Source organism: Ursus maritimus, unplaced genomic scaffold, assembly GCF_017311325.1.
Source record: "Ursus maritimus isolate PB19 unplaced genomic scaffold, ASM1731132v1 scaffold_4, whole genome shotgun sequence".
Classification (NCBI taxonomy): domain Eukaryota; kingdom Metazoa; phylum Chordata; class Mammalia; order Carnivora; family Ursidae; genus Ursus; species Ursus maritimus.
This window is the reverse complement of record NW_024426552.1, coordinates 56,807,504-56,835,311: the sequence shown is the minus strand read 5'-3', so window position 1 is coordinate 56,835,311 and position 27,808 is coordinate 56,807,504. Positions and strand designations below refer to the sequence as shown.

Genomic DNA, 27,808 nt, shown 5'->3' with positions numbered 1-27,808 from the left:
TAGCATAAACAGAGAACTGCTTCATTGTGAAGCATATCTGGAGAGGATTCTACTGAGAAAAATTGCTAAGATGTAGACAAAAAGAAATAGGGACTGGATAATTTTCCCTCTTTTAATATAAATCTGTCTTCCTGAGTATAAACTGTGTTCATTGAAGAAAATGTAGAAAATACAGAAAAGCACAAAGAGGGGGGAAATCATTTTAAATCCACTACCCAAGAATAACACTGTTAATAGAGTGAGATATTTTTCCTAGTTATTTTTCTCTCTTTTTTTTTCTCACCAATACAAATCATACTTTGTCTACACTGAGTATATGGTTCTAAGTGATCAGAACTGGAAGATATTTAAAAGGACAACATAAACAGATACCTTTATTCAATCTTTTGTACTTTTTTCTTATGCATTTGGTAATTTAAGAGGGAACCAGTTTTGTCATTGATTTATCTGTACTTTCATATTTTACAAAATTATGTTTATTGTATATCGAAGTTGTTATCCTACTTTTTAAATTTAACATTCTAATGTGATGAGATCTTCTCCGAAGTTTGACTTTAACAGCTGTGTACTATTCCATCAAATAGAGACATTGTTATTTATTCAACCATTATCCTATTGTCATAAATTTAGATTGTTTCCATTTTTATTATGATAATGCATCACAGTTAACTAAACATTTTGTCATAAATCTTTATTTACAATTCTGATTATTTCCTAAGGGTGAATTCCTATGAGTAGGAGCTTTGGATCAACAGATATAACATTTTAAAGGCTTTTGGCTGGTATTGCAAAATTGTCCTCTAGTGGTTCCAATGTACATTTTCATCTCTCAGATCTCAACAACAATGAGATCATCAAACACAAGGCCCCAAGTGGAGACTTGATTGAATTATCCAGTTTGGATGACTGCACTAACAAGATAAAGAAAACAACTGCCAAATATTCCCTACACTGGAGACAACGCTCAAGTGGGAAAAGCTGAGCGATAATTGCACACTATGTGAGCTCAGCTATATTTACGATCTTTTATAACCTTTCCAACAACCCCTTGAGACATAAGGTAACAGTCACTGAGCATCTAGCTCTCACAGCCTCTGTGCTTAGTTCTGTGTATACAGTTGCTCTTGAATGCCCACAACTACCCTTTGCTGTAGGTTTGATGAACTCCATTTTACAGATATGAAAAATTACGTAACTTGCCTAAGATCCCCAACAATTAAGTGGTGGTACTAATGCCTAAACCTGAGGTTTTTCCAGGGTGACATTTCCTATAACTATTTCATGAGGTATAGGCTACTTAGTGGGGTAAGAAAAGGATATTCAGAAGATGCTTCAATTTTGTCAAGCCATCAAAGAATCTATTCTGGGCCTCTGAATGACTGATTTTTTTTTTAAGGGCATCTAAGTTCATTCAAAGAACGAAGGTAACTCCCAAACTGTAATTGATAGAAAAGTCCAAGGATTGTATACCTGAAGAGAAGGGAGCTCTGATGTAGGAATTAAGATTAAAGGCTAGATACTAAAATTCATAGTATTAATAGTAATTAGTAAATTGGCTTTTGTAGACATTCCTATTCTTAAAGCTAATGTTTGGATAAACATTTTTATCTTGATCAGAGGTGTTAGAAGTAAAATACTGAATCCAACTTCCTAGTTTCAAATTCTAGCTGTTAAACATAAAAAGCGTTTATTTATTAAGGGGATATCCCAAAACACTTTCAAAATAAACATAAAAAAATCATTAATTTGTTGCTAGGAAAATTAGCCCTCATTTGCTTGTTTGTGGGCCATTTACTAGTTAATCTGAGTTGGCCTCCCTCTCCATGCTGAGTATCACAAGGGCTGCTGGAGAAGAAGTGTGCACAGTTGCTCCAAAATATTTGATGACTGAATGATGAGTGAAAGTATAAGATTGACCTCTGCAACAATTAGTAAACAATGCAAGACAGCATGTAATTAAACCCTAAATTGCATGGTTCAGGCAGAATTACAGGTGAGCCTGGTACAATGCCATCGACTCCCCATACAAGTTGAGCTGGCTGGGACTGACTTCTCTCGTCCAGTGCTGCCAATTCTGGCATTCCTACTCGCCATGTGTTCTGCTGACTTTAAGGGATCAGTCTTCAGATGCCCCTGGGGCTGCCTAAGGATAAGGGCACTCTAGGGGGAGAATGACAGGAAAAAAAAAAAAAGTGAAATTGTGCAAGCAAGACAAATCTGGGTTTGGATACAGTGTTTAAGCAAGCTTGTGAGCTTAGACATTCTGAATCCCAGTTCCTTCATCTGTGGAAATTAGAAATATATATGTAGTATCTCTCTCAGTATTGATTGTTAGCGGTTATCTGATACAATTACACCAGTTGTTCACGGGTAGCACCTGTTCCGATAGGGCATGCAGTGCCCATTGCATTTTTAAAAATACAACCTTTAGTAGGCACTTCATAAACAGCAATTATATTAGTAAGCGTTTGAGTCAGAGGTGAAGCCAGGACAGAGAAATGGAAAACAAGATAATCCAAGGCCATTTTTGTGACCCGTGCTGCATGCTTGATTTTGCACACTCCTTAAGTCCCAGACAAATAGAATTTGTTGGTACTGACTTCTAAGAGACTCCATTTCTTCTAAGATATCAGATTCCCTGAAGTAAGCACAGGCTCTATTTAGTCCCCTGTGAAACCTCTACCTTCTCCACCTCCCTCTGTCTGCTTTCCTCCGCATCCCCACCCCCCTCACGTGTTAGGCTGGGAAACTTGGATCCCGAGCTGCCCAGACTCCAGCTGTTTGATATTGTGCAGCTGAAGGCAGCCTAGGGCAGGGGGCGAGAGACTCCAGATGAAAGCAAAAACTCAAAGAGAACTGGACCTCAGAGCTTTGATACCAAACTCAGTGGGTAACAGGCTCCGTTAAATTTGTTCAGTCAGCCATTTAAGAGGGAAGGAGTTTCTCACACACCCTGTAAGGGCTTTTCGTGATGGGATGCTTCCACGGAGGGGATCAGCGTTCCAGGGACTGAACAGGACAGAATCAAATGCCAAAGCTGCTGTTGCAAGCTCAGAGATAGGGAACACGCTGCCTCGTTTTGCTCCCATTTTATTATTTTCTTTCTCCCTCATGAGATACCAGGGATTCACTGGGACTTTTGGCCACAGCAACAGAAAACCAGCTATGTCCCAGCCTACTTCACCTCATCCCACTTCTTTAGGTTCTGGGGAGCAGCCCTTATGGAGGAGGCCACAAGGAAGGAGGAAAAGTTACGAGGAAGACAGAGATACTGGGACTCCCTACTCCTTACTCCCTGTCCCATTCAGATTCAGACACCAGTTTCATCCTCCTTGCCTTCTGTTGGTTCACCAACTAGGAAACAAAATCGTTTGGGGCTTGGTGGACCCAATTTGACAAGTTCCTTACCTATGAACCTCTGCCTGGGATAAGGAAGGACTAAGAAATTAATCATAGTCCACCCCAATGATCTCTTCATTCCTTTAAAAGAAACAACAACAACAAAACACCAAACCAAACAAAACCCCCATAAACCATATCTTTATTTATCCAGGACAGATGAGGACAGGATCGATCACATCACTCACTACCTAAAGTTCTTTAGTGGCTCCCAGTTCCTTTGATATAGGGGGCAGGTGCTCCCTGCTCAGACCCAGCCCACCTCTCCAGCCTGGCTGGACCCAGTGGTGCACCTACCTGAGTCTTGTGCTCTGGCATCTCTTCCCTTCCTCAAAAGAGCATACTTTCTCATGCTTCCCAACCTGCCCAATTTCTGGCTGACTCAACCTCTTCTCTGTTGCAGTCATCTACCTCTTATTTACTCTTTAAGACTTCCCGCTAGCATCACCTCCTCTAGGAACACTTGCCTGAACCCTCCCTCCCCAACTCCAGCTGTCTGCCCGTGGAACCGTCTTCTCTCCTTCATCACAGCACCTATCATGAGCACTGTCGTTGTGCCTGCGGGTCCATCTGATGTCTCTCAGCTGGCATCTCCCCAAGCAGAAAAGCAATTCCTGTTTCATTTTTGTGCCCCCAGTGCTTAGCCTGATACCTAGCACATATCAGGTGCCCAATATATAAATATATCAAATGGATGAGTGAACGAAGAGTTAATGAAATCAAGTATGTCTGTCATAGCAGTTGAAGCCCAATAGTTCTATGTGGTCTGGAATGTTGAAAGGATACCAATAACCAGTACGGACGCCTGGGGTAGAATCATAGTTCGAAAACCAAAACCAGATCCTTACCTAAAGCTAGTGATGACTGATTTGTCTTGGATACAAAGTCATCGGATGGCTACCATACGAGTATTTGCATTTAGATGCTAACGGTATATTTGAAATGATAGTGTATGACTTTCAGCTGTATGTTTTTTTACTTTGTATTTTGAGACAATTATAGATTCACGAGTTCTAAGAAATAACACAGATAGTTCTGTATACCCTTCACCTACTTTCCCCCTAAATACAGCACAATATCTAGCCTAATCATAGTAGTGTATCTTAATCAATGATGTCTTAGTATCTTAATTGAGTTTGATACAATTATCAACCTTATTCAGATCTTGCCAGTTTTACTTGCACACTCATTTGTAGGTAGTTGTATGTTTTTGAAATGATTTGTAGGTTATTGTGTCTGTGCAGCCTAGCCCCTGAATGTCTGGCCACAACCAGTAAGAGTCAGGATTATGCCCAGTTGGCCCCCTCAAGAAAGTGCTTGAGTCTCACCCAAAAAGCTTACAGCAACAGGGTTCATCCCTGATCCAGTCTCTGCTTTGCATCCTCTGAGACCTCACTGTAGAATGTCTTATTCCTCCTCTGACAGGACAAGAAAGGACGCAGTCTTCCTGGAGGATGCTTGATGAGCTGGGACAATTCCATCCACCCTTCTCTGCCGTCGGCCAACACACCAGGGTAGGCTACGTATTTTGCAGAGTCTAGTACAAAATAAAAATGCAGGGTCCCAGTCAAGAGTGGGGAAGTCAATCTCCCTTTCTTAGACCCACAGCAAATGGCCAGACCCCAAGGGGTTGTAATGAGCATACCAAGATACTCTGGGGGATGGGCTAGAGGCCACTGCCGAGATGTATACTGAAAGCACTGTGAAACTGCCAGCCTTGGTGGGGGGAGCCACTGCCTTACCCTCCCGAGATGCAATGGGGTACATGCCCTCCCCCAACCCTCCCCACACTTATGCTTAGGCCCCCCTCAGGGGCAGTGGGTGACTGAAGCCATGGAGCAAGTATGGGGTGGGAAAGATGGGGGAAGGCCAGGGCACCAGGGGTCATGGAACTAGCCAGCTGAACCCCTATCCCAGGGAGGCAGTGGGAGGCAGGACCACATGTGAGCTGAGACTCCAAAACTCCAGTGCCTGCTGCTCCACTGTCCAGTTGAACTTCAAACACAAATTCAAAGAGAAAAATGTCAAGATAGCAGCCGCAGAGATTAAAACCAAGCATGGGCCTGAGTGCAAGGCTCTGTGTAACTGCACTGGCCACATATCCTTGAAGTTTCCTGAACACACCAAGCCCAGAATTCATTACCTGCATTAGGGACTCTACAATTGCCCTAGTCCAGACTTGCATCATTTTTTTTTAATGTGGAGTATTGCAAAAGCCTCTTTTTTAATTGCCTTACCTGCCATCTGCTTCCATCACTGGTCCATTTTTCACATTACTGATGGCAACATCTGTTGATGATGCCACATCTCTCCCTCCACCTGAAATTGTTCAGTGACCTCACCACTTTTAGGATGAAATCAAACTCTTAAGTGAAGCACATGAAACCTTCCACACCAGTCCTGAACAAGTATCTCCTCAATGTGGTCTCCCAGTATCACCCCTGCCCCGACTCCCCAACCTTGTTCCCTCCCTTACTTTACACAACTTCTTCAGAATGTTCCAGGATCATGTCTCTAGGCCTTTGTGTATGTGGTAACCTGCCGGAGCATCTTTACTGCCTGCTGCACCAAATTCCCCCTTGTCCTCAAAACTTAGCTCAATTATTAGCTCCTCTGGCCTGCCTTGCCTACCATACTTTCCCAATATGATGGGTGCTTATTATCCAGGGCTCATATGTCACTTGGTGTTTACCCTTATTATAGCACCTACTACATCGTTTTGTAATTAAGTATTTTAAGCTGTCCTGTTTCTCAACCATAGGAGATGCCATTCACACTGTGGTGTATTTTCTATTTTCCCCAGCCGATGTGATCCCCTTGAAACCTGTAATCCTCACTGTAGTCCTAATGCCTTGCACAACTTCTGGAATAAGGGAGGCAGTAGGTAGATGTTTGCTAAAGAAGGGAAAGAGAGAGAAAGAGAGGAAGAACTGTAGCTGCCAGTGTATAGAATTTCTTTCTCTCCCAGCCCTGGTCCCACAAAGTCTCCCCACCGTTTGATCTCTTAGGAGCTAAAATGGATTGACAGCACAGTCAGTCTGTTGGTGCAGGCACAGGTGGTTTAGGGGATGGAAAATAATGATTTGACCAAATTTGAAGCAGTGGCTGTGTACAGACAGTTTGGTCCCTCAACTTGGGGCCTTTCCATAGCAAACACAGAAATGCTGATACTTAATCTCACTCAAGAAAGACCAATTCATAAAGTTACCATGCAGCATTTTGGAAAATAAACAGAAATGTTTAAATATACAAAGCAAGAAAAAAATGTTTTACGGACATAGAAAAACAATTTAAAAATGCATAACATGGGGGCGCCTGGGTGGCTCAGTCAGTTAAGCATCTGCCTTCAGCTCAGGTCATGATCCCAGAGTTCCAGGCTCCTTGCTCAGGGGGGAGTCTGCTTCTCCCTCTCCCTCTGCCCCTCTCCCCGCTCATGCTCTCTCTCAAATAAATAAAATCTTTTAAAAAATACATAACATACAGTTGCCAAAACTTATAAAACTATACCCACAAAGAGAATTTTACTGTATACATTTTTTTTTTTTTTTTACAAATCAACTAGGATGAGGAGAAATCTAAAATGTAACAGAGGGTGTAACAATTGAAACCTAACTTTATTATGAATGAATAATAAAATGATAATGTAGGAGGTGGGGAAGAAAAGCACTAACCCAAGTTTCTTTGGAAAACAGTATTTGACTAGATATTATAAGGCTAAAAGCAAAAACAAACATACAAACAAACAAACCAAAAACCCACACTGTACACAAAGATGGTATTCTAGTTAGTAAATTTATTTCTCACAGGGACATGGGCTAGCAATTCTGAAACTACTTTATGTATATACTTGGGTTGAACAGATAAATATGTTGTAGAAATGCAGAATGTATGTAGAAATAAATACATTGTAGAAATGTAAAATTTCATTGTAGAAATGAAAGCCAGGCTTTTCAATGTCAGAGAAAGAAGTTACAAATAAGGAAAAGGGGAAGAAGAGAATGAACTCTGTGGTGTTGAAGAAGAGTCAGAGGTATCAGTATGAACTCATGATTTTTAAAATATATATACAGAGAGAAATATACAGAAATAAACATAGATGTATATAGGCACCTAGTATGTTCCTAGTATTCATACAGACATTTCCTAGCTCTATCTGCTAAGAGGGTCCAAGAGCAAGGACATCCCAGTGACAGTGTGCATACCCAGCACTCAAATCGTGGTTTCTACATACCATTTTCCAATAAAAGGAATTAGAAATTCTTGGAAAAGTATTTGATTCCAGGGCTATGACAGGAAAAATACAAGATGAGCCACGAACATCTTGTGTTGTCATCAAAGCAAGTAAGTACTTGGGAAAGGGTTGGAGTATGTGGAAAGGGCAAAGAAGCCAACCTGCAGCTAAAGCCGGATACAATTTCAGTAATAAAATAACCAGCAGTTGTATTGGATTATAACTAATAGAATAAAAGTATCCCTGAATCCATACTGATATAAGTAACTGATTGAATGAATGAATAAAATAGAATAAAAGGAGAAGCTCTTCCTTATAGAATAATTCCTAACTAATAAATGAGAAGGAGTTAGGAAAATAGAAAATCTTTATTAGAACACCACATTAATAATTTTCAGGATGCTAAAATCAATGGGCAAAAGATATTTGCATAGTCTCAAAATATCACCCCCAAGATATTTATTAATCACAAAGTTGTGTTTTTTTTAACTGTCTTTACTGTGAAGAGAGAGAGTAGGTACCACCTTAACCAAGTGATTCAGGTTGTCATGACTAATAATAAGTGATACTGATACTATGTACCCCCAGTATGATACATTGAGAAAGACATATCACTTCTGTGGTATTCTTGCTCCAAAATAGAAAACATCAGACAAACTGAAATTAATGGACATTCTACAAAATAACTAATACTCTTCCAATGTGTCAGGGTCAAGAAAAAACTAAGGAACTGTTAAAGACTGAGAGCCAATGAGACATGACAACTGAATGCAACATGGGATACTGGATTGAATTCTATAACAGAAAAAAGATTGTAGTGGAAAACTGATGAAATCTAAGTAAGTTCATAGTTTAGTTAATAGTATCGTAATGATGTTAGTTTTTTAAGTTTTGATTATTGGACTTGGTTATTAATGATGATAACAATAGGAGAAACTAGGTGAAGCGTACATGAGAATTTATTGTACTATCTTTGCAACTGTTCTATAAAGTTACTTAAATTACAAAGTTGAAAAAAGCAGGGGAGATCATGCAGGTAAAGTGGGAGGGGGTTCAAGAGAGAAAAGGGGGAAGGCATATTTGAAATCCTCGGAGAGAGAACAACATGCACTGTCGGAATGAAGGAGAGTTCAGAATGGCTCACTGGAGCAGGGAGGCAGAAAACGTTCTTGGTTTTGTTTCTTGTTTTTCTTAAAAAATGTAATGGGAAAAAAAATCACCATTTCTCACTTATTTAAAAACCAGAGGACAATTCAAGCAGCCGTGGGCTAGTGCTGGCCTTCAAATGTTAAGGCCTATTCTGGACTATGAACATCAGCCCCAGGGCTTGCTCTAGATGTTTCAAAGAGCGAGTGCTTGGCCAGGGGTCATGTTGGAGGTCACCTAGAGAGCCTGCGGGCCTGTATCTGAGACTCCACAGACATCTTAAATAGGGAAGTCAAATCCCCAAGTTGCCTCAATGAACATGGAAATAACACAAGAGGGTCAAGTTTCTTGGTCCAAACGTTGAGTGGAGTCTATTACTGCAGTGAAGCGGTCTATACCATGACATCTACATGGGTCAAATCATTAGGTCGTGATACCTCCTCTCCTAAGAAGAGCTCAAGTGGGTCCTGAAACATTTGTTTGTGGAAGTTATTCTACCTCTAAAGTGAATTGGAATATCTTCTCTTAATGTTAATCTTTTGTTCACTATTAGAGTTAATGTTATAATCTAATTCTCAGGAAATCTTGTTTCCCATCTAGTGAACTACCAACATAGACACAGTGGCCTGTCTCTCTGTCAAAGACTGTCTGAAATGAACAAAATGTTGAGGCAACTAGCTGTGAAGCTGAACTACCTGTGGTGTGGAGGTGTGGGAGGGATAACTGACGTATCTGCATTCCCACTGATCGCCCCGGTGCCCTCAGCCACCATAAAATCATGGACGTTGGGATCAGAAGACCTGAGATTGGCTCCTAGCACCACACTTTGTCCAGCTATGTGGTTTTACAAATCACGGAGCCTTACAGCTTGTCTTCTGATCTGTAAAATGGGATAATGATTATTACCTATCTCACATAATTATTTTGAGAATCAATGGAGATATTGCATGTGAAAGTACTTTTCAAAGGGTAAAACAATTTACAAATGTTAATTTTAATTTCACTGTCCCCACACAATGAAACATATGGCATTTTTTGAATGTAGAAAAACCCCAAACCCACAAGGCACAAATTTTTAGAAACAAGTAATTTCTGTAAAGCAATCACTTTTTTTTTAACCTAAAACATATTTTTTAGCACTTAGCTATGTAGTCAGATGTGAGATGCCACAATTCTTTTCTATAGTTTCTTTAGCAGTGAGCCCAGTCTGGTTGCCAGGACCATAAAAACAGAAGGCTGTTGATCATTAGTCTGTGTAAAACAGAGCACTTGGGCATCTCACTTGGAACTCGCTTTTTAACTTGTTTCAAGAGGTGGCGCTTAGAACTGAAAAGAGTATTGTATGCCTGAATGAGTGCACGAAAACACCAGGCCAGACTGGGGTGTGGGCACCCACTTATGTGTGCAACTGCCTTTTTACCTAATTAATCCTCTCCTTGCAAGCCTGAACGGGGCCTGTGAACTTCACATTCCACTGGTAACTGGAACTCTGGGTCCTACAAAACCTGGAGGCTTTAATGGAACGTTATTTGTTCAGGGCCCTTGAAGCAATGATATCTAATGGAGCAGAAGCAAAGAGAAAATGCCCTGAGCTTTATAGTATGAACAGTTGATTTCCATCACAGACCTGGCCCCGTCACTCCCCTGCTTAGAAACCCGGGAGGGCTCCCCTCCTGGATAGAGTCCAAACTCCTCTCAACCATCCCTGGTCTCATCTTTCCACACACTCTTGCCACTCCCACCTTCTCCCACCCCTCCCAAATCTCTGGGCCTGTGCTTTCCGAAGTTGCAGACTACCTGTAAGAAATGAAACTGACAGTATTTGCCTAAAATGCAGATATCCTTGTTGGACCTCAGGGTTACTGAATCAGAATTTCTGGGTATAGAGACCTCAGGACTCTGCATGTCAAAACTAGCTCCTCTAGCAATTCTTATAAACACAAAAAGTTTGGAGATACTGACCTAGCCCTACTCGATAAACTGTCCATTCCTTGAATTCCGCATGCATTTTATTTCTCAGTCACTGTGCCTTACTCTTCCTCTCCATAAACTTACTAATTTTCCTTTACTGAGTACCTTCGGTATGCTAAATGCAGCCTATAAATTAAAGTTATACGCAACTAATGAATCATCGAACTTTGCATCAGAAACCAGGGATGTGGGCGCCTGGGTAGCGCAGTCGTTAAGCGTCTGCCTTCAGCTCAGGGCATGATCCTGGCGTGCCAGGATCGAGTCCCACGTCAGGCTCCTCCACTGGGAGCCTGCTTCTTCCTCTCCCTCTCCCCTGCTGTGTTCTCTCTCTCGCTGGCTGTCTCTCTGTCACATAAATAAATAAAATCTTTTAAAAAAAATTAAAAAAAAAAAAAAAGAAACCAGGGATGTACTGTATGGTGACTAACATAATATAATAAAAAAAATTTTAAAAAAATAAAATAAAAATAAAATCTTAAAAAAAAGTCAAAAAAAAAAAACTTCAAGGCCCAGCTCTTATTTATGGATTCTCTGATGCCTCTCCTGACTCCTTTCAAATAGTCAATAAAATTAACTAAGTACCTACTAAGTATCCAGTTCAACGTGCAGAAAGGAAATAGAAATGAACTAGATGCAGTATCTGTCCTCAAGATGCTTGCTCAGAGTGACAGAGATCTCATGTCTCTGTGTCCCAGGACCATAGCCCCGGAAGAGCCTGAAGCCCGGGGAGAGACTGAAGTGTCAGCCAGTCCAGATGGGGAGGCTCTCTGTGGCATTAAGATGCATAGGCCCCATAATAACTGTGGAGTTCACTCTGGGCCAAGCCAGCAGTCCTTTTCTTTCTAAAATGACTATTACAGAAGGAATGCTGAAGTGCTTTTCTAATAGGTTTGATGTGGCTACAAGTTTTACAGAGGTAAAACCGAGGCTCTGATGTATTAAATTTCCTTCTCTGGGTCTTAGAGTAGGCTTGTGACAGAACTGAGTACATGAGAACCCCAAGTGCGTGTGAGCATGGGGCTGCCACACGAAAGGCCCTTACTAAATGTGTGCCAAGTGAATGAGTCCATGAATGATCCATCTGCTTTATAATCTTCTAAAAATAATAAACCGCCTCTGACAGCACTAGCCTGCAGCTTGAGTCTCTCGGCTCCAGTACTGCAAGTCCCTCAAATTCTGGGACTTTGAGTTTCCCCAGTTTTTTTAGTCCTTAGTTCTCTTTTTGGATTTTTAGATTTAATTTGTCAAAACTGTATTTCCCTCTATTTTTCCAAATTAATTTGTTTTTCTTCCTAGGTCTGTCACTTGGTACTTTCAAAGTTTCTTTTTCTCCTCTCACTTTATTTCTCCCCCTTCCCACCCCTCCTCCCCGTGTCCCACATCCTGAGTACGAAGGCAGGCAGGATTAATCCAGCCAGGAGCATGATGTCTGAGAGCCATGACAGACGCACTAAAGCGTGCAGCGGTGATAAAAGGCAGCTCTGATGAGCTCTGTCAGGAATCCCTCAGGAACACGGAGGGAAATATTTGCTAACCCCTCTCCTGGCTCCAGGCCCCCAGGCCCCACAACAGGATCATACCTAGAAAAGTTGAGGGAGAAAAGTGGTGAAACAAGAAAGTCTCCTTCCCCTCCTGGCACCCCACTTAAGAGACTTTTCCCCTGAGCCCAAATTCTCCTTCTTGCATCTGAAAGGCCCTGGCTTAAAACCGTGAGTGGCCACAACCTATGATTTAAACCCTGGGTTGTTGAAGGAATACTGTAAGACATTGGGACAGAAGACTGCATAACCTACTTCTGGCTTGTGAAAAGAAAGATGAGTGAGAGTGAAAAAGACCCCTTTAGTGCTTTGTCTAATCCAACATTCATGCTGTGTGTGTGTGTGTGTGTGTGTGTGCACAAAACATACAAGCATACCTGTGCATTTAGCTTCTACTTCTCCTCCAAGTACATTCAAGTAATAATTTCTGAATTCTTATTATATGCCAGAACTCTGGTTGGTTATGGAGAAATGAGGTGAATAAGGCAGGTCTTTGCCCTCAGGAGGCTCATACATGCCTTTGGCAACAGATGCTCTGGAAGAGTCTCAGCCGGTGTTCTGGGAGAGCCCAGAGTTTGGGGGGTTGGGAGAGAGGCATGGGGAGGAATTAAAAAATAAACAAAATCTTCCAGTAAGTGGTAGCCCCTTAGATAATAACCTAGGGAGGTTAGCTGTGGTGTGAATAAAGTGGAAAAAAAGAAAAGAAAAAGACTTCCAGCTATAGAGATGGGAAGTAGGAACATTCTAGGAGGAAAAGGCAATCTGATAAATGATATAGTGCTAGGATTGCTCAGGGATGAGACTATTAGGAACTTTCAATGCTAGGAAAATTTTGGTTTTTGTTTTGCAGTCAATAGAGACCATTAAAGATTGTTTCCTTTGGAGCAGGAAAGTGACATGATTTATATTTTATGGAAAATCAAGCTAGAGTGACTAGTTAAGTAGTTATTGTAACAACATAAGTGGGATATAGTGAGAGTCAGAACTGGATAGTAGAAATGGGAATTAAAAGAATAGGCATATATATTAATTTCTGATTGAACGGAGGCTTTAGAGAGTATTGATATTAAGACAGAAAACTTTGGTTCAAAATGGTTGATTGGTCATGCACATTTACATCTTTTCTCCCAAGAATATATTAAATGATACTGAAAGAATAATAAAAAGTTATCAATGCTCTTTAACCAAAATGGAAGGTGGGGGCATTAGGGCACAAAAGGTATCAAAATATTTATGGAAGACTAAAAGTAGATAAAAGAGTAGTGACTGGTGAAGCAGTGTGGAAGAAGCAGACCTGAGAATACACACACACAGGAAGTTGGTCTGTCCTGCAGAGCCCTGGAGAAGCTCAAGACCTCAAGAGGCCAGGGCCTAACTATAGGGAGAAAAAGCAAGTCTATAGACATGACAGTCAACTTTCAACATATCCCCACCAACTGTATGCAGAAGTGCCAGGCAGTTAGTTACAAACAAATGGAAGAAAGGATAAATCTACTCTAAAGAAACAGAACAAACTATTTGGGAAAAGGTAAGGGAACTATTATGGAAGTTGACACCTGTGGCATTTAGGGATCTCAAAGCATAATGGCCTATTTACTGTCCCCTCACCATTAAGTGAACACCCTCGTTTGATTTGTTCTACCTGCATACGCAGAACTTACAACCTGTCTACCTGCTGCCTTATATTTAAATGTAAATGAGGAACCAAAGATCTTAAAATATGAAGAAACATGGAGACAAACTAAAAGGAAAAGACTGGAAGTAGGAAAAAATACAGAGAATGAAAACAGAACTGTAAAAAGAAGGTACAAGTCTTGCTATATGAATGCCATGGTTCTCAAATCATTCTGAGAATGCAATAATTTGTAATAGCTTAAGTCAAGCAAGAGTAGGAAGCTATTTAAAAACACTTAAAACTATGGATGGCTGAAATATCAATAATGACAATAAATTTCTCTTCTGGGTTGGAAAGTAAAATACAAAGGAAATCTCATAGAAAGTAAAATTTAAAAGACAAAGGCATGTAAAAAATGAAAGAAAAAAGATAAAATATCACGTCAATTGTTCTTATACCTGATTAATAGAAATATCAAATTAAGAAACAGAGGAAAATGAGAAAAAATTATAAAAGAAATAAAAGAAAATTTCACAGAACAGTAGGACACAAGCCCTCATACTTAAAAGTCCCATTAAGCACAGTGAATGAGAAAGGTGCTCACCTAGACATCTATTTGTGAAGATTTGAGAACATCAAAGTGAAAGAGAAGATTCAAAAGCTTCCAAGGAATAGAAATTGAACACTTATAAAAACTAGAATCAGACATGGGACAGAAAACTTATTTGAAGAAATAAGAGCTGAAAATTCCCCTAACCTAGGGAAGGAAAGACACATCCAGTTCAGGAAGCACAGAGTCCCAAACAAGGTGAACCCAAAGAGGTCTACACCATGATACCTAATAATTAAAATGTCAAAGGTTAAAGATAAAGAGAGAAAGTTAAAAGCAGCAAGGGATAAGCAAAAAGTTACCTATAAGGGAAACAGAATAAGGCTATCAGCTGACTTTTCAGCAGAAACTGCAGGCAAGAAGGGAGTGGCATGCTGTATTCAAAGTGCTGAAAAGGAAAAACTTACAATCAAGAATACTCTACTTGCCTAGAGTATCATCCAGAATAGAAGGAGAAATAAAGAGTTTCCCAGACAAAAAAATAAAACTAAAGAAATTAAAGGAGTTTATTACCACTAAGCTGACCTTACGAGAAATGTTCAAGTACCTTCTTCAAGTGAGAAAGAAAAGGCCATAATTACACATAAGAAAATGACAATTAAAACAATGTAAAATATGACAACATATATATAAAACATGGAGAGGGAGAGTAAAAATGGAAATTCCTTTAGAATGTGCTTGAGTGACCATCAGCTTGCATGTATTGCATGGACACTGGGTGTTATACAAAAAAAATGAATCATGAAACACTACCTCAAAAATTAATGATGTACTGTATGGTACATAACATAATAAAAAAATTTTTTTAAGTGACCATCAACTTAATATAGACTGCTATATATTTAGGATGTTACATAAAAACCTCACAGTAACCACAAACCCAAAACCTATAATAGTTACACAAAAATAAAGAGAAAGAAGGACACATATAACACCACAGAAAGTCATCAATTACAAGCAAAGAGAGCAAGAGAAGAAGAAAGGAAGAGAGAAGAACTCCAAGAACAACAAGAAAACAAAGTGGCAACAAGAACACACTTATCAATAATTATTTTAAATATAAATGGTCTAAATGTGCCAATCAAAAGATATAGGGTGATGGAATAGATTAAAAAACAAGACCCATTTATATGCTGCCTACAAGAGCCTCACTTCAGACCTAAAGAAACACATAGACTGAAAGTGAAGAGATGGAAAAAGATATTCCATGTAAATGAAGTGGAAAAAAAAAAAAGCTGGGGAGACAATACTTTATATCAGACAAAATAGACTTTACAACAAAGACTGTAACAAGAGACCAAAAAAAAAAAAAAAAGGCATTACATAATAACAAAGGGACCAATCCAACAACAGGATACAACAATTGTGAATGTCTATTCGCCCAACATTGGAGCACCAAAATGCATAAAGGAAATATTACCAGACGTAAAGGGAGAAATTGATAGTAGTACAGTAATAGTAGGGGACTTCAACACCTCACTTATATCAATGGAGAGATCATCCAGGCAGAAAATCAATAAGGAAACAGTGTCTTTGAATGACACATTAGACCAGATAGACTTACAAGATATATACAAAACATTCCATTCAAAAACAACAGTATACACATTCTTTTCAAGTGCACGTGGAACATTCTCCAAGATAGATCACATATTAGGCCACAAAACAAGTCTCAATAAATATAAGAAGACTAAAATCATATCATGCATATTTCCTGACCACAATGATATGAAACTAAAAATCAATCACAAGAAAAAAATTGGAAAAAACACAAACACGTAGAAGCTAAACAACATGCTACTGAACAACCAACAGGTAAACAAAGAAATCAAAGAAGAAATGAAAACAAACAAACAAACAAACAAACATGGAGACAATGAAAATGAAAACACAATTGTCCAAAACCTTTGGGATGCAGTGAGAGAACAGAGAGAAATATCTAACATTACAGGCTAACCCCAAGAAACAAGAAAAAGCTTGAATAAACAATTTAACCTTACACCTAAAGTAACTAGAAAAATAAGAACAAAGCCCAAGGTGAGTAGAAGGAAGGAAATAATATAGATCAGAGCAGAAATAAATGACATGGATGCATACACACACACACACACACACACACACACACACACACATACACACACACACTCAATGAAATCAAGAAGTGGTTCTTTGAAAAGATCAACAAAATTAATAAACCTTTACCCAATTCATCAAGAAAAGAAGAGAAAGGACCCAAATAAGTAAAATCAGAAATGAAAGAAAAGTAACAACTGACACCAGAAATACAAAAGAGGATAAGAGAATACTAGGAAAAATAATACACTAACAAACTGGACAACCTAGAAAAATTGATAAATTCCTAGAAACATACAATCTTCCAAAACTGAATCTGGAAGAAACAGAAAATCTGAATAGACCAATTACTAGTAATGAAATTGAATCAGTAATAAAAATATTACAAAAAACAAAAGTCCAGGACCAGATGGATTCACGGGTGAATACTACCAAATGTTTAAAGAAGAGTTAATAGCTATTCTCCTCAGGGGCGCCTGGGTGGCACAGCGGTTAAGTGTCTGCCTTCAGCTCAGGGCGTGATCCCGGCATTATGGGATCGAGCCCCACATCAGGCTCCTCCGCTATGAGCCTGCGTTACGGGATCGAGTCCCACATCAGGCTCCTCCGCTATGAGCCTGCTTCTTCCTCTCCCACTCCCTCTGCTTGTGCTCCCTCTCTCGCTGGCTGTCTCTATCTCTGTCGAATAAATAAATAAAATCTTTAAAAAAAAAATAGCTATTCTCCTCAAACTATTCCAAAAAATAGAAGAGGAAGGAAAACTTCCAAATACATTCTATGAGGTCAGCATTATCCTAATGCCCAAACCAGACAAAAACACTACAGTAGTAGTGAATAATTACATAGCCATAATACTGTTAATATAGTTTTTTGATTTAAAATTTTTAGGGTCAGTCTACATATAAAGGATGGAAGACAATTTTGGTTGAAGACAGAATATAAATGTTACCAAGGTTGACAATGCAAAAGTTAAAGGACAGGGGACAGAAGCTGGGAGATGGAAAATGGAAAAAGGTAAGGTAATATCCTATTTTCAAAGTAGGGAGTCAAAAAAACACAGTCAGCAGGTGACAGAACTATACATACAAGTATTATTTACAATGGAAATAAACAGGAGAAGTGGTGGATGACATAAGCGATCTAATTTTTTATTTGCCATAACAGGAAGTCTTCCCACCATCAACACCACAGTCTTCTAGATCATTCGGCACAAGAGGCAGGGCTGCCTGTACTACAGCCTGGACCTGCTGCAAAGCCCTTTTCTGCTCTGAGTCTCACTCAGAGAAGACTGCCTTCTGTGTCCTCCAGCAAATACACTACAACAGTGGAGTGAGTTACTGCTAGAACCCAGAGAGGCCTATCAGGCAGTGGGCAGTATTTTTCCAATGAGGGTCCCTTGTGCTAGGGGATGCTAGGTGCAGCAATCTGTCTTTTACTTTGGAAGCCTTTCCCCAGCACATCCTTAATCACTGGATCCCTAAAAACTTTCCAGAAATAGTAGATCCTTGAATCTTCATAGGGTGTGTCTTCTATATTCTAGAGCACGAGTTTTACCAAGACCTCCAGTAAACTAGCCACGTTGCTCTTCCTGCGCAATCAGCATGGTCATGCATGGAAAGTGTGATATCCTTTGAGATGGCCTGGTAGTTCTAGATGTCTTTGGACTATATTATGATAGAGGCAGGAGAGTGAACATAGCCCTAAGGCAAACTGTAAGTGAATATTGCTGTTTATTTCACATGAATGCCAACTGTTTCTGAGTCTCTTTTCTTATTGGGGTTGGAAAGAACGCATTCACCTGATCAATGGCCATATACCATGTACTTTGTTGTGGCCACGTCAATCTGTTCTAGTAAAGATACCAGGTCTGCCACAGCAGTTGCAGTTGGGGCTACTACTTGGTTGTCCTTGCAGTAGTCCATAGTCACTTATCAGGATCCACTGGTTTCTGCCGGGGTCAGACCGACTGGTGAGTTAAATGGAGATACGATGGGGTACTACCATTTCTGTGTCCTTTGGTCTTCAAAGTTGGCAATAATTTCTGCCACACTCCCTCCTTGGGGTACAATATTGGTTTTGATTTACTATCTTGGCCTGGAATTGGAGGTGGTTGGGGGAAATTTCAGAGGTTTCCATTTGGCTTTCTTCACTATAATAACTCAATAGGCTAAGGACTCCATGAGGGGGTTACTCCAATTGCAATCCTATCATTCCCAACTATACACTTGGACACCGAGGAAATGACCCCTTGTTGTATCCAGAGACCCAGTGGGCACACCCTGAGCCGGACTTTAGCCAAGACTCCTTTATTACTTGGTTCCCATTCTAGTGTGGGTAGAGGGGCATGATGATGCTTTGGGTCTCCAAGTATCAACATCCACTCAGACCCTATATCCAATAGTCCTCCAGATATCTGGGTATCCCCCATTCTTCAGTGTACAGTCACCAGAATAAATGGCCATAGATCCCTTTGGGGGAAGAATGAAGGAAATGTTCACAGTACATACTTGCTATGTCACATCTCATGACTTTGTGGGTTCTAGATCTTAAAATGGGTTCAGGTCAGGAACTTAGCAAGAGATCATGACTTTTCATTAGGGTGAATGCCCTCAGCCTCCTTTTCCTCCATTCTTGACTTTTTTTTTTTTTTTTTAATAGTAGGGATTGAGAAGCATCCTTGCTGGCTACCCATTTACTTTATCTTGTTCATCCTTTATCAAGGCCAGCACCTCCCCAACCCAACTAACTCTAGGATTTAACCCTAATTATTGGCCTATCATCCAGGAGAGGAGTTGGGGGGCAGCTCTTGATGGGGTGTGCATTCCAGGGGGCAGACCTCTGCAGCATCTTCCAGCACAGGGGAAGTGCTATCTCTAAAAAGTGAGCTACCTCTGCAAACTCTGAAGGTCTAAGGGAGTAGTGGTTAGAGAATCAAAACCTTCAGGGACATGTGTCTTGATGATCCCATATTATGTTTCAGGATCCTAGTATTTTCCAGCAAGGGCCCAGATTTTAGTGCAGCAGACCTGCCCTGGCTGAGCACTCAAATGTTGCTGGAGCTCTGCAACTTTGAGATTCGGCCTTTGTTCATTCTACTCTTAGCTGTATCTTCGTAAGCTACCAAAGAGGCCTCTCACATTGTCCTTCCCTGCTTATTAATGGCCCCATTTCTCATTAGCCCTCTGCAGGATGTCAACGCATCTTTGTAGTAATGAGATCCACTGTCTTTGTAGACACTTTGAAACCCCAAGGTTTTTCAAATACTTGACCCATCCCACCTGCCATGTTATCTCTCCACATGGAGACATTTTCACATCCTGTGAAATCTTCAGTGAATGGACCACCACTGTGTGGTCATCTGTGCCACACATGTCACTTATGATGGTGTCCTCTTGCCCACTGGTCATTGAAGGAGTCGGCCTCAGAATCCTATTTACTGACCCTATTCTTGGATCACTTCTAGTACCACTATGTTAATTTAGGTCCTCTGAGGAGCAGATGCCAAGATAGAATTAGATGTGCAAGAGATTTATTAGGGAACACCTGTGAGGGAAAATGTGGAGGGAGCTTGAGGGGGCTGGCAGATATGATGCAGGTCTGTGAAGGAAGGAAGGTTGGGCAAGAAAAATCTTAGACGAGGTGCAGTCTAAGGAAGTTTCAGCAAAGCTGATGGGCAGTTCTTAGATGAAAGCTGACTTTCTAAGGAGTCCCACTTCTCCCAAGAATGAGCCTGCCTTTGTATCCCCACTATGCTTAAATTGCAGCCTCTGTACATGGATATGGATTTCAGAGCATGGCACTTGGAACCCTCGGTCAATAACTAGGACATCTGGAAGATGTTTTCACGAAAGCCATGGATGCTTCTGTTTGTACCTCTAGATTTGTTTTTTACCATGTGCACATTTTACTTAAAAAAAGAAGAGAAAGGTGATATAAGCATATTATTGTAGATATGGAAATAACAGAAGAAAATATTCAATAGTTCCTTCTGTAGAGCAAGGCTAGGTTTGGAAAGTGTGACAGAAGTAACTGGTACTTCTTAATCAGCGTCTCTTTAATATGACATGTTTTTTCAACCATGTACATTCATTACTTTGATAATTTTCTTAATTTTTAAGAAATTGAAAGAGGGACAGAGAGAAATCAGGAATAATAGAACTGGGGAGATAAGCTTTATTCTGAAAATAAGTTAATAATATTTATTGCATACCTTATTATCACTAATCCTTGAAACATTTCCAACAGGTAGAAAACATCCCCATTTTACAGATAATGACACTGAAATTGAGGATCAAGTTTTAGGTCAAGGATTTTGGTAAAGACCACACAACTAGTAAGTGGCATCCGAATTTGAACCCAGGTCTGGGTTTGTGTTCTTTCTACAAGTAAATGGGGACGAGGCGGCTGATGGATGGAGGCCACGTGGGGGTGAGCCGTCTCCTGATCACTGGCCTGTAGGCCAGCCTAAACAATGCTTTGGCCCAACAGAGTTCCCAGGGAGCAGAGGGGCCAGTGTTAGTCATTGTTTAATTATACTATACATATTTAGCCTTTTAAATCTTTTCTGAGAAATCATTTCATTCTATCCCCTTAATCATCCTTGAATATCATCTTATAAGAAAACAACGTGGAGGAAGATGCCTGTGGCTGAGAGTCTGGGCCTCTCTGGAGCAGGACTGGAAGCTGGATGCAGTCAGCAGCCTGTTTGCTCCAGAGGTGGACAGAGCACACACATACCACCAGCTCTGTGCAGACAGCCCGCGCAGGGCCCAGCCCAGAGGGCAGCCAGCAACTCCCTCTGTTTATCCTTCAGTCTGAAAGAGACTCTTTGCAGACAAGTGTAATCTTTCTTGATAAACATATTAGTTTTCTGTCTCAGCTCAGTGGAGACAATCCCTAGGTCTGTGATACAAGCTCTAATAATATTTTCTTTTTCTATGGTGACTTTTCCTGGATTGGCTTAGATAGTAGAGGAGAGAGTCAGAGGGGGAGAGTGTCCAAAAAACAGCAGTCTTTGGCCTCGGGACAAATGAGATGACGATGTGCTATTCTGCTGCCATCGATCAGCAGGTGACTGCCAAGCAGTCCAGGCTTAGGTCCGAAGAAGCTTTGCAAAGGGAGAGTGAGCAGAGTCTGGAGGTCAGTAAATGTCCTGGGTGAGGTGACAGGTGTTTGACTGATAACCACCTCATTCAACCCAACTTACTGCTGCCGACCCCAGCACCTCTGAGCCAGGGGCTGATAGTAATAACATCCACCTTGCAGGAATACATGATAAAAAGCAAATTAAGTACTTAGCCGGTGCCTGGCAAGCGTTCACTGCATGTTAACTGTTTCTGTTCAGAAACCTCCTAGTGTATCTATTTTATTCTCAGAGGATGAACTTATGTTGATGGGACTTTTGAAATAGAAGAGTTTTGAATCTGTATGCAATTAGATCCACTAATTTTTTCTGTTCTGTTTTCTTTCTTGGCTTTTTTGCTTTTCCTCCTCTATGATATAAATATACCGTATATTTTCTTAGAGTTTCTTTTATGGTCTACCTTTTTTGTTTACGTTTGCCTCTTTAATCCACATGGAATGTATTTCAGTATATGGTATGAGGTAAGGAGATAATTTTTTTTTCCAAATAAACAATTTTCCCAATGCCATGTATTGATTTTAGATACCACTTTTATATTATACAGATTTTTACATATATTTGAATGTAGTTTTTAAAAAAGATTTATTTATTTATTTATTTGAGAGAGAGTGCATGCATGATGTGGGGCTGGGGGTAGGGGAAGAGGGAGAGGGAGAAGCAGGCTCCTCGCTGAGCATGGAGCCCTACGTGAGGCGTGAGGGGCTCAAACCCAGGACCCTGAGATCATGACCTGAACTAAGGGCAGACGCTTAACTTACTGAGCTACCAGGTACCCCAAGTTTATGTATTTTGAAGCAACTTTTACCCTAACATTTCTTAGTAATTTAAAGTTAACAATAGGGGATTTCTATTTATAGTTAACATTTTAAAATCCTGCTCAAATTATTACTGCCTCTGGAATGGACTCCATATACTACTGATGAAAGAGTAGCATAGGCCAACTTTCTGGAGAGAAATTTGGTTTTGAAATGTTTATCCACCAAATAGTTGTTCCGCTGTTGGCAATGTTTCCTAAAGAAAAGTAAAAAGTTCAGGCAAATATTTATGTATATATGCATATTTATGTATTTATGTATAAAGCTGCCTATGCTGCCATTATTTGTAAAAGCAAAAAGGTAGAAACACTCATTTTTGAAGGGTATAGTTATGCATATTATATTATATTTATAGACTGGAAGAAGTCATTAAACCTATATTTAAAAAATAAAGAAAAGGCATTTTTATATTAAGTGAAAATGCAGTAAACAAAATTTTATATGTAATATTTTCTCATTTTGTTTTGGAAAACAAGCTTTAGTCACAGTGATCATTCACTTCCTTGAACAAACGTGTTCCACCTCAGGAACCTTGCACATTCTGGCTTCTCTCCTGGAAAGAATTTCTACCTGTTCTTTTCAAGGTGGGCTCTTTTTATTCTTTAGGTGTTTGTTTCAATGTATCATTTCAGAGAACCTCTCTCTAACTAGCATATCAAGAGAAGATCCAGATCCCCTCCCCAAGTAGTCTCCATATTTAAGCATCTAATTATATTTTCCACATGGGTGAATTCTGCCTTTTCATTTGGAAAATTTGCACCCTGACATCTAAGACTCTATTTTTCTATTTTGTTTCAAAGGGCCTGTTCCTGTGATCTGAACACAATGAATATGCACTGTATGTTGCCCAAATCACCTTTATATCCTTAAAATAATCCACATACAAAAGAATGAAATTGGACCCTTATTTTATACCACTCACACAAATGAACTGAAATGAATTAAAGACTTAAATATAAGACCTGAGACCATAAAACTCCTAGCACAGAGAGAAAAAGCTCCTTGACATTGGTCTTAGCAATCATTTTTTTGGATATGACCCCGAAAGCACAAGTACCCAAAACAAATTAAACAAGTGGGACTACATTAAACTCAAGAGCTTCTTTCTACTCAGGACAGAAAACTATCAACAAAATGAAAAGGCAACCTACAGAATGGGAGAGAATATTTCCAAATCACATATCTGATAAGGGGTTAATATCCAAAATGTATAAGGAAGTCGTATAATTCAATAGCCAAAAAGAACAAAAAGCAAAAACAAAAATCTGATTTTTTAAATAGGCAAAGAACCTGAACTTTTTTCCAAAGAAGATATACAAATGGCCAACAGTTACAAGAAAAGGTACTCAACATCACTAATCATCAAATCATGCAAATCAAAACCACAATGAGATATCACCCCATACCTGTCAGAATGGCTATTATCAAAAAGACAAGAGATAACAAGTGTTGGTGAAGATGTGGAGAAAAGGGAACCCTTGTGCACTGTTGGTGGGAATATAAATTGGTGCAGCCACTCTGGAAAACAGTATGGAAGTTCCTTAAAAAATTAAAAATAGAACTACCAAATGATCCAGCAATCCTACTTCTGGGTATATATCTAAAGGAAATGAGGGGCGCCTGGGTGGCACAGCGGTTAAGTGTCTGCCTTCAGCTCAGGGCGTGATCCCGGCGTTATGGGATCGAGCCCCATATCAGGCTCTTCCACTATGAGTCTGCTTCTTCCTCTCCCACTCCCCCTGCTTGTGTTCCCTCTCTCGCTGGCTGTCTCTATCTCTGTCGAATAAATAAATAAAATCTTCAAAAAAAAAATTTCTTAAAGGAAATGAAAAAAGAAAAAAAGAAAGAAAATAAGGGGGGCGGGCACCTGGGTGACTCAGTCAGTTAAGTGGCTGCCTTTGGCTCAGGTCATGATCTCAGGGTGCGGGATCAAGCCCTATGTTGGGCCTCCCTGCTCAGCGGGGAGTCTGCTTCTCCTTCTGCCCCTGCCCCTGCTCCTGCTCATGCTCTCTCTCTCTCTCTCAAATAAATGAATAAAATCTTTTAAAAAATGAAGGAAATGAAATCATTATCTTGAAGAGAGATCTGCATGCCTGTGTTCATAGCAGCATTATTCACAATAGCCAAGACACAGAAGCACCCTGAGTCTGTCTACAGATGAATGGAGAAAATGGGGTATACACACATACATGCTGGAATATTATTCAGCCATAGAAAGAAGGAAATCCCGCTATTTAAGACAATGTGGATGATGAATCTTAAAGGCATTATGCTGAATGAAATATGTCAGGGAAAGACAAATAGTGTATAATCTCACTTACATGGGAATCTGAAAAACTGAATTCATAGAAACAGAGTAGACTGATGGTCGCCTGGGCATGGGGGTGGGGATGATGGAGGCGGAACGCGTGAAGGTGGTCAAAGGTCCAAACTGCCAATTAGAAGACGAGTAAGTCCTGCGGATCTAATGTACAGCATGGCGACTACAGTTAACACTGTTGTATCGTATACCTGAAAGCTTCTAAGAGAGTAAATAAAAGTTCTCACAATACACACAAATGTAACTATGTGAGGTGATGAATAGCCTTAACGAACCTTATCTTGATCATAATTTCACAATATATACATACATCAAACTACTACACTGTACACTTTAAACTTACACAATGTTATGTTAATTATATCTCAATAAAGCTGGGGAAAAATTAGCATCTTGTTGTACAGACATTGTTGCAGGGTGAACTGTACAGAAGAATAAGTGGCTGTTGATCCAACTTCAGGCAGACGTAAAATAGAACACAGTGACATATTTCTAGAGGGTCTATGTCAATAGCCAGCGCCCCCTCCAGCACCTGTATTCCTTTAAAATCATGTCAGAAAGAGGAGAGAGAAAAGTCAGGCTGGGAATCCGAGCCAGATGCCGCTTCTCTTCTAGGAAGATGGGCCCTTAGATAATTGGACACAGGTGCCTGGGAGAAGGGGCCCCAGAGCTTTTAGGGTGTAATCAAGCCTACTTAACTAACGATTATAAACAGCATGTGTCCTTCACTTGTCAGAGTTCTCTGGGCCTCAAATCTGACAAGACTCTCCAGTCCCTCCAGTCAAACTAATTCCTCCTACCCGCCTGCTGTTCCCACACTCCACTTCCATTGCTTTCATTCTTCCTGCTGCTGACGGGGTACTGCTTCATTTCCCTTCCCAGCCCCAGAATCAGTCAGGTGACTCTCCGGCCCATGCCACCCAGTATCAAGGATTCCTGAAGTGCAGCGCCAACTAGGCTAAGAGGTAGAGTCCAGGCCCTCTGGACAGATGGCGGTCCCAGGTCTAACCCAAAATCATGGAATTACCCACCTGGCAAGCTTCACAGGGACTGCCAAGCTCCCAGCACAACTCCTTGCCTACTGTAGTTCATAAAAATCACACCAAGGACTTATCACAACCAATGCTTGACATTCACAAGCTAAGCACTTGTAGTTTTTACAACCGTGGCCAAACTTTAGAATCTATGAAATGTGTCTTTCATTTTCTTGAGGGCCAAATTTGAATTTCTTGTGTGTGTGGCTGATCCATGGGGTCTAATGATTGAGCGAAGTCAACCGCTCAGCATCCAGATTTCAAAGCAACTTTGTGTCTTCTCTTCTATCACGTGGGCAGTGATATAAACTCTCTGTAGGGGACAGAGGGACTCCTTAACATTTTCAGTTATACCTACTATAATTTGTGGGGGAAATTGTGCTTTAGAGGTATGTACAAAAGTAGAGATCTATGAGGAGATCTTTTTGATTTTTCACAAGTCAGTTACGGTCCTTGTTTTCTAACTCTTCCCCTAGGTTCTAAGATAAACCAAGATAAGTTCCATGTCCTGACACAGACAAGGTTAATTTGGTGTCTTCAGGCTGTCAGAAGCTCAGTAAAGGAGCTTGGAAGAGTGTCCATTTCACAGACCTTAGCCACAGAGGTGGGCAAACCTGTGACATGCCCTCGAACTGTGTCCACAGGGTCACCATCCCCACCCCAAAGCGAAGGAAGCTCTGTTGCAGCCTGCTCAGGGCTCAGCTGTAGGCCACTGGGGGCTGGCCTCCAAGGACCCTGCCCCCTCATGTGGGGGTGATTAACGCAGGGCCTCCTCCCCTGTGGAGAGTTAATTAGAAATGTTACACTTCAAGAGGAAAAACAAGAGTAATGGAAAAGGCATCTGTGTGTGACCAAAGCTTAACTGAAAACAGGCTTTCTCTTCTCTCAGTCTGGGAAAGCAAGGAGCTACAGCCAGGGAGAGAGCAAGCAGAGATGTTCATCTGGGGATGGAATGACATGGGTGTGTGTGTGTGTGTGTGTGTGTGTGTGTGTGTGTGTGTGTGTGTACATGTAGCAGAGGGGGAAGCATGTGAGGGGAGGAGCTGGGGGGGCAAAAGGAAAGGTTGGTGTGAAGAATGGAATGAAGCAAGGCTGTCGTGAGCAGGTAGTGGAGGGGGTTTCGAGGAGGGGGAATACCCTTTCTACTTTCTTTTGGGGTTGGGCTAGGGTGAGGAGGGGAGTGATGGAGGTAGGATAAACTAGAGTTGTATCTGGTGGCCTCCCAGAAAACTAGGGCTTTTGATTAATTAATTAATGCATTCCTATCTAGATAAGCCCACTCCTTTCCAGACCCCCTCTTCATTGCTTCTCTTGGCTGCCCTTCTATTAGCCTCTACCACATTCATCTTATTTTTATAGAGAATCTTTTTTTCCCCCCCTCAAGCCAAACTTATCAAGACTTTAAGTCCAAATGTTGGAAATGGAGACTCCTGGCTTGGTATGTCTCTGGGCCCAGGCTACTGTTTTCAAACACATTAATTACATAAACTTTTATTGAGCCCATTCTGGACCAGAAATGGTGCCAGGCACTGGAAGTAAAGAAAGACATAGTCATCTTCCTATATATTAATGAAAGACAGATAAATGAGCAACTTTGATACTACGTAATAGAAAGATTCATGACATCCCAGAAGGATACCTGGCTCAGTTTTAACAGATGACATATGAACTGAGTCTTGAATGGTAAGTGGGAGTTACAGGCACAGAAGATTCAATTCAAATCCCAGCACTTCTTCCCAGTTAGGGGAGTCTCAGGTTGGTCATCAATGTAATGTCTCTGGTAACACCGACCCCAACGATGGTTATGAAGATTATGAGATAACATAAAATGGAAAGTGTTATGTATAGCCCAACTTTCTGGTTTCTCAGTCCCAGTGGCCTTCTTCTACATTCTCGTCTCTGTCAGCCCCATC

At 40.6% G+C, this 27,808-nt stretch overlaps 1 protein-coding gene across 1 annotated transcript in view; it reads right to left on the bottom strand.

Annotated features, from left to right (window-relative positions):
- Nucleotides 1–3,524: 3,524 nt before the first annotated feature.
- The window catches only part of GTPBP8 (GTP binding protein 8 (putative)), a 183,486-nt gene continuing 159,202 nt past the window's right edge, over nt 3,525–27,808 (bottom strand). Inside the window, exon 9 of the transcript XR_005832186.1 lies at nt 3,525–4,936. The gene's annotated coding sequence lies outside the window, so the exon portion shown is untranslated. The remainder of the gene's footprint in view (nt 4,937–27,808) is intronic.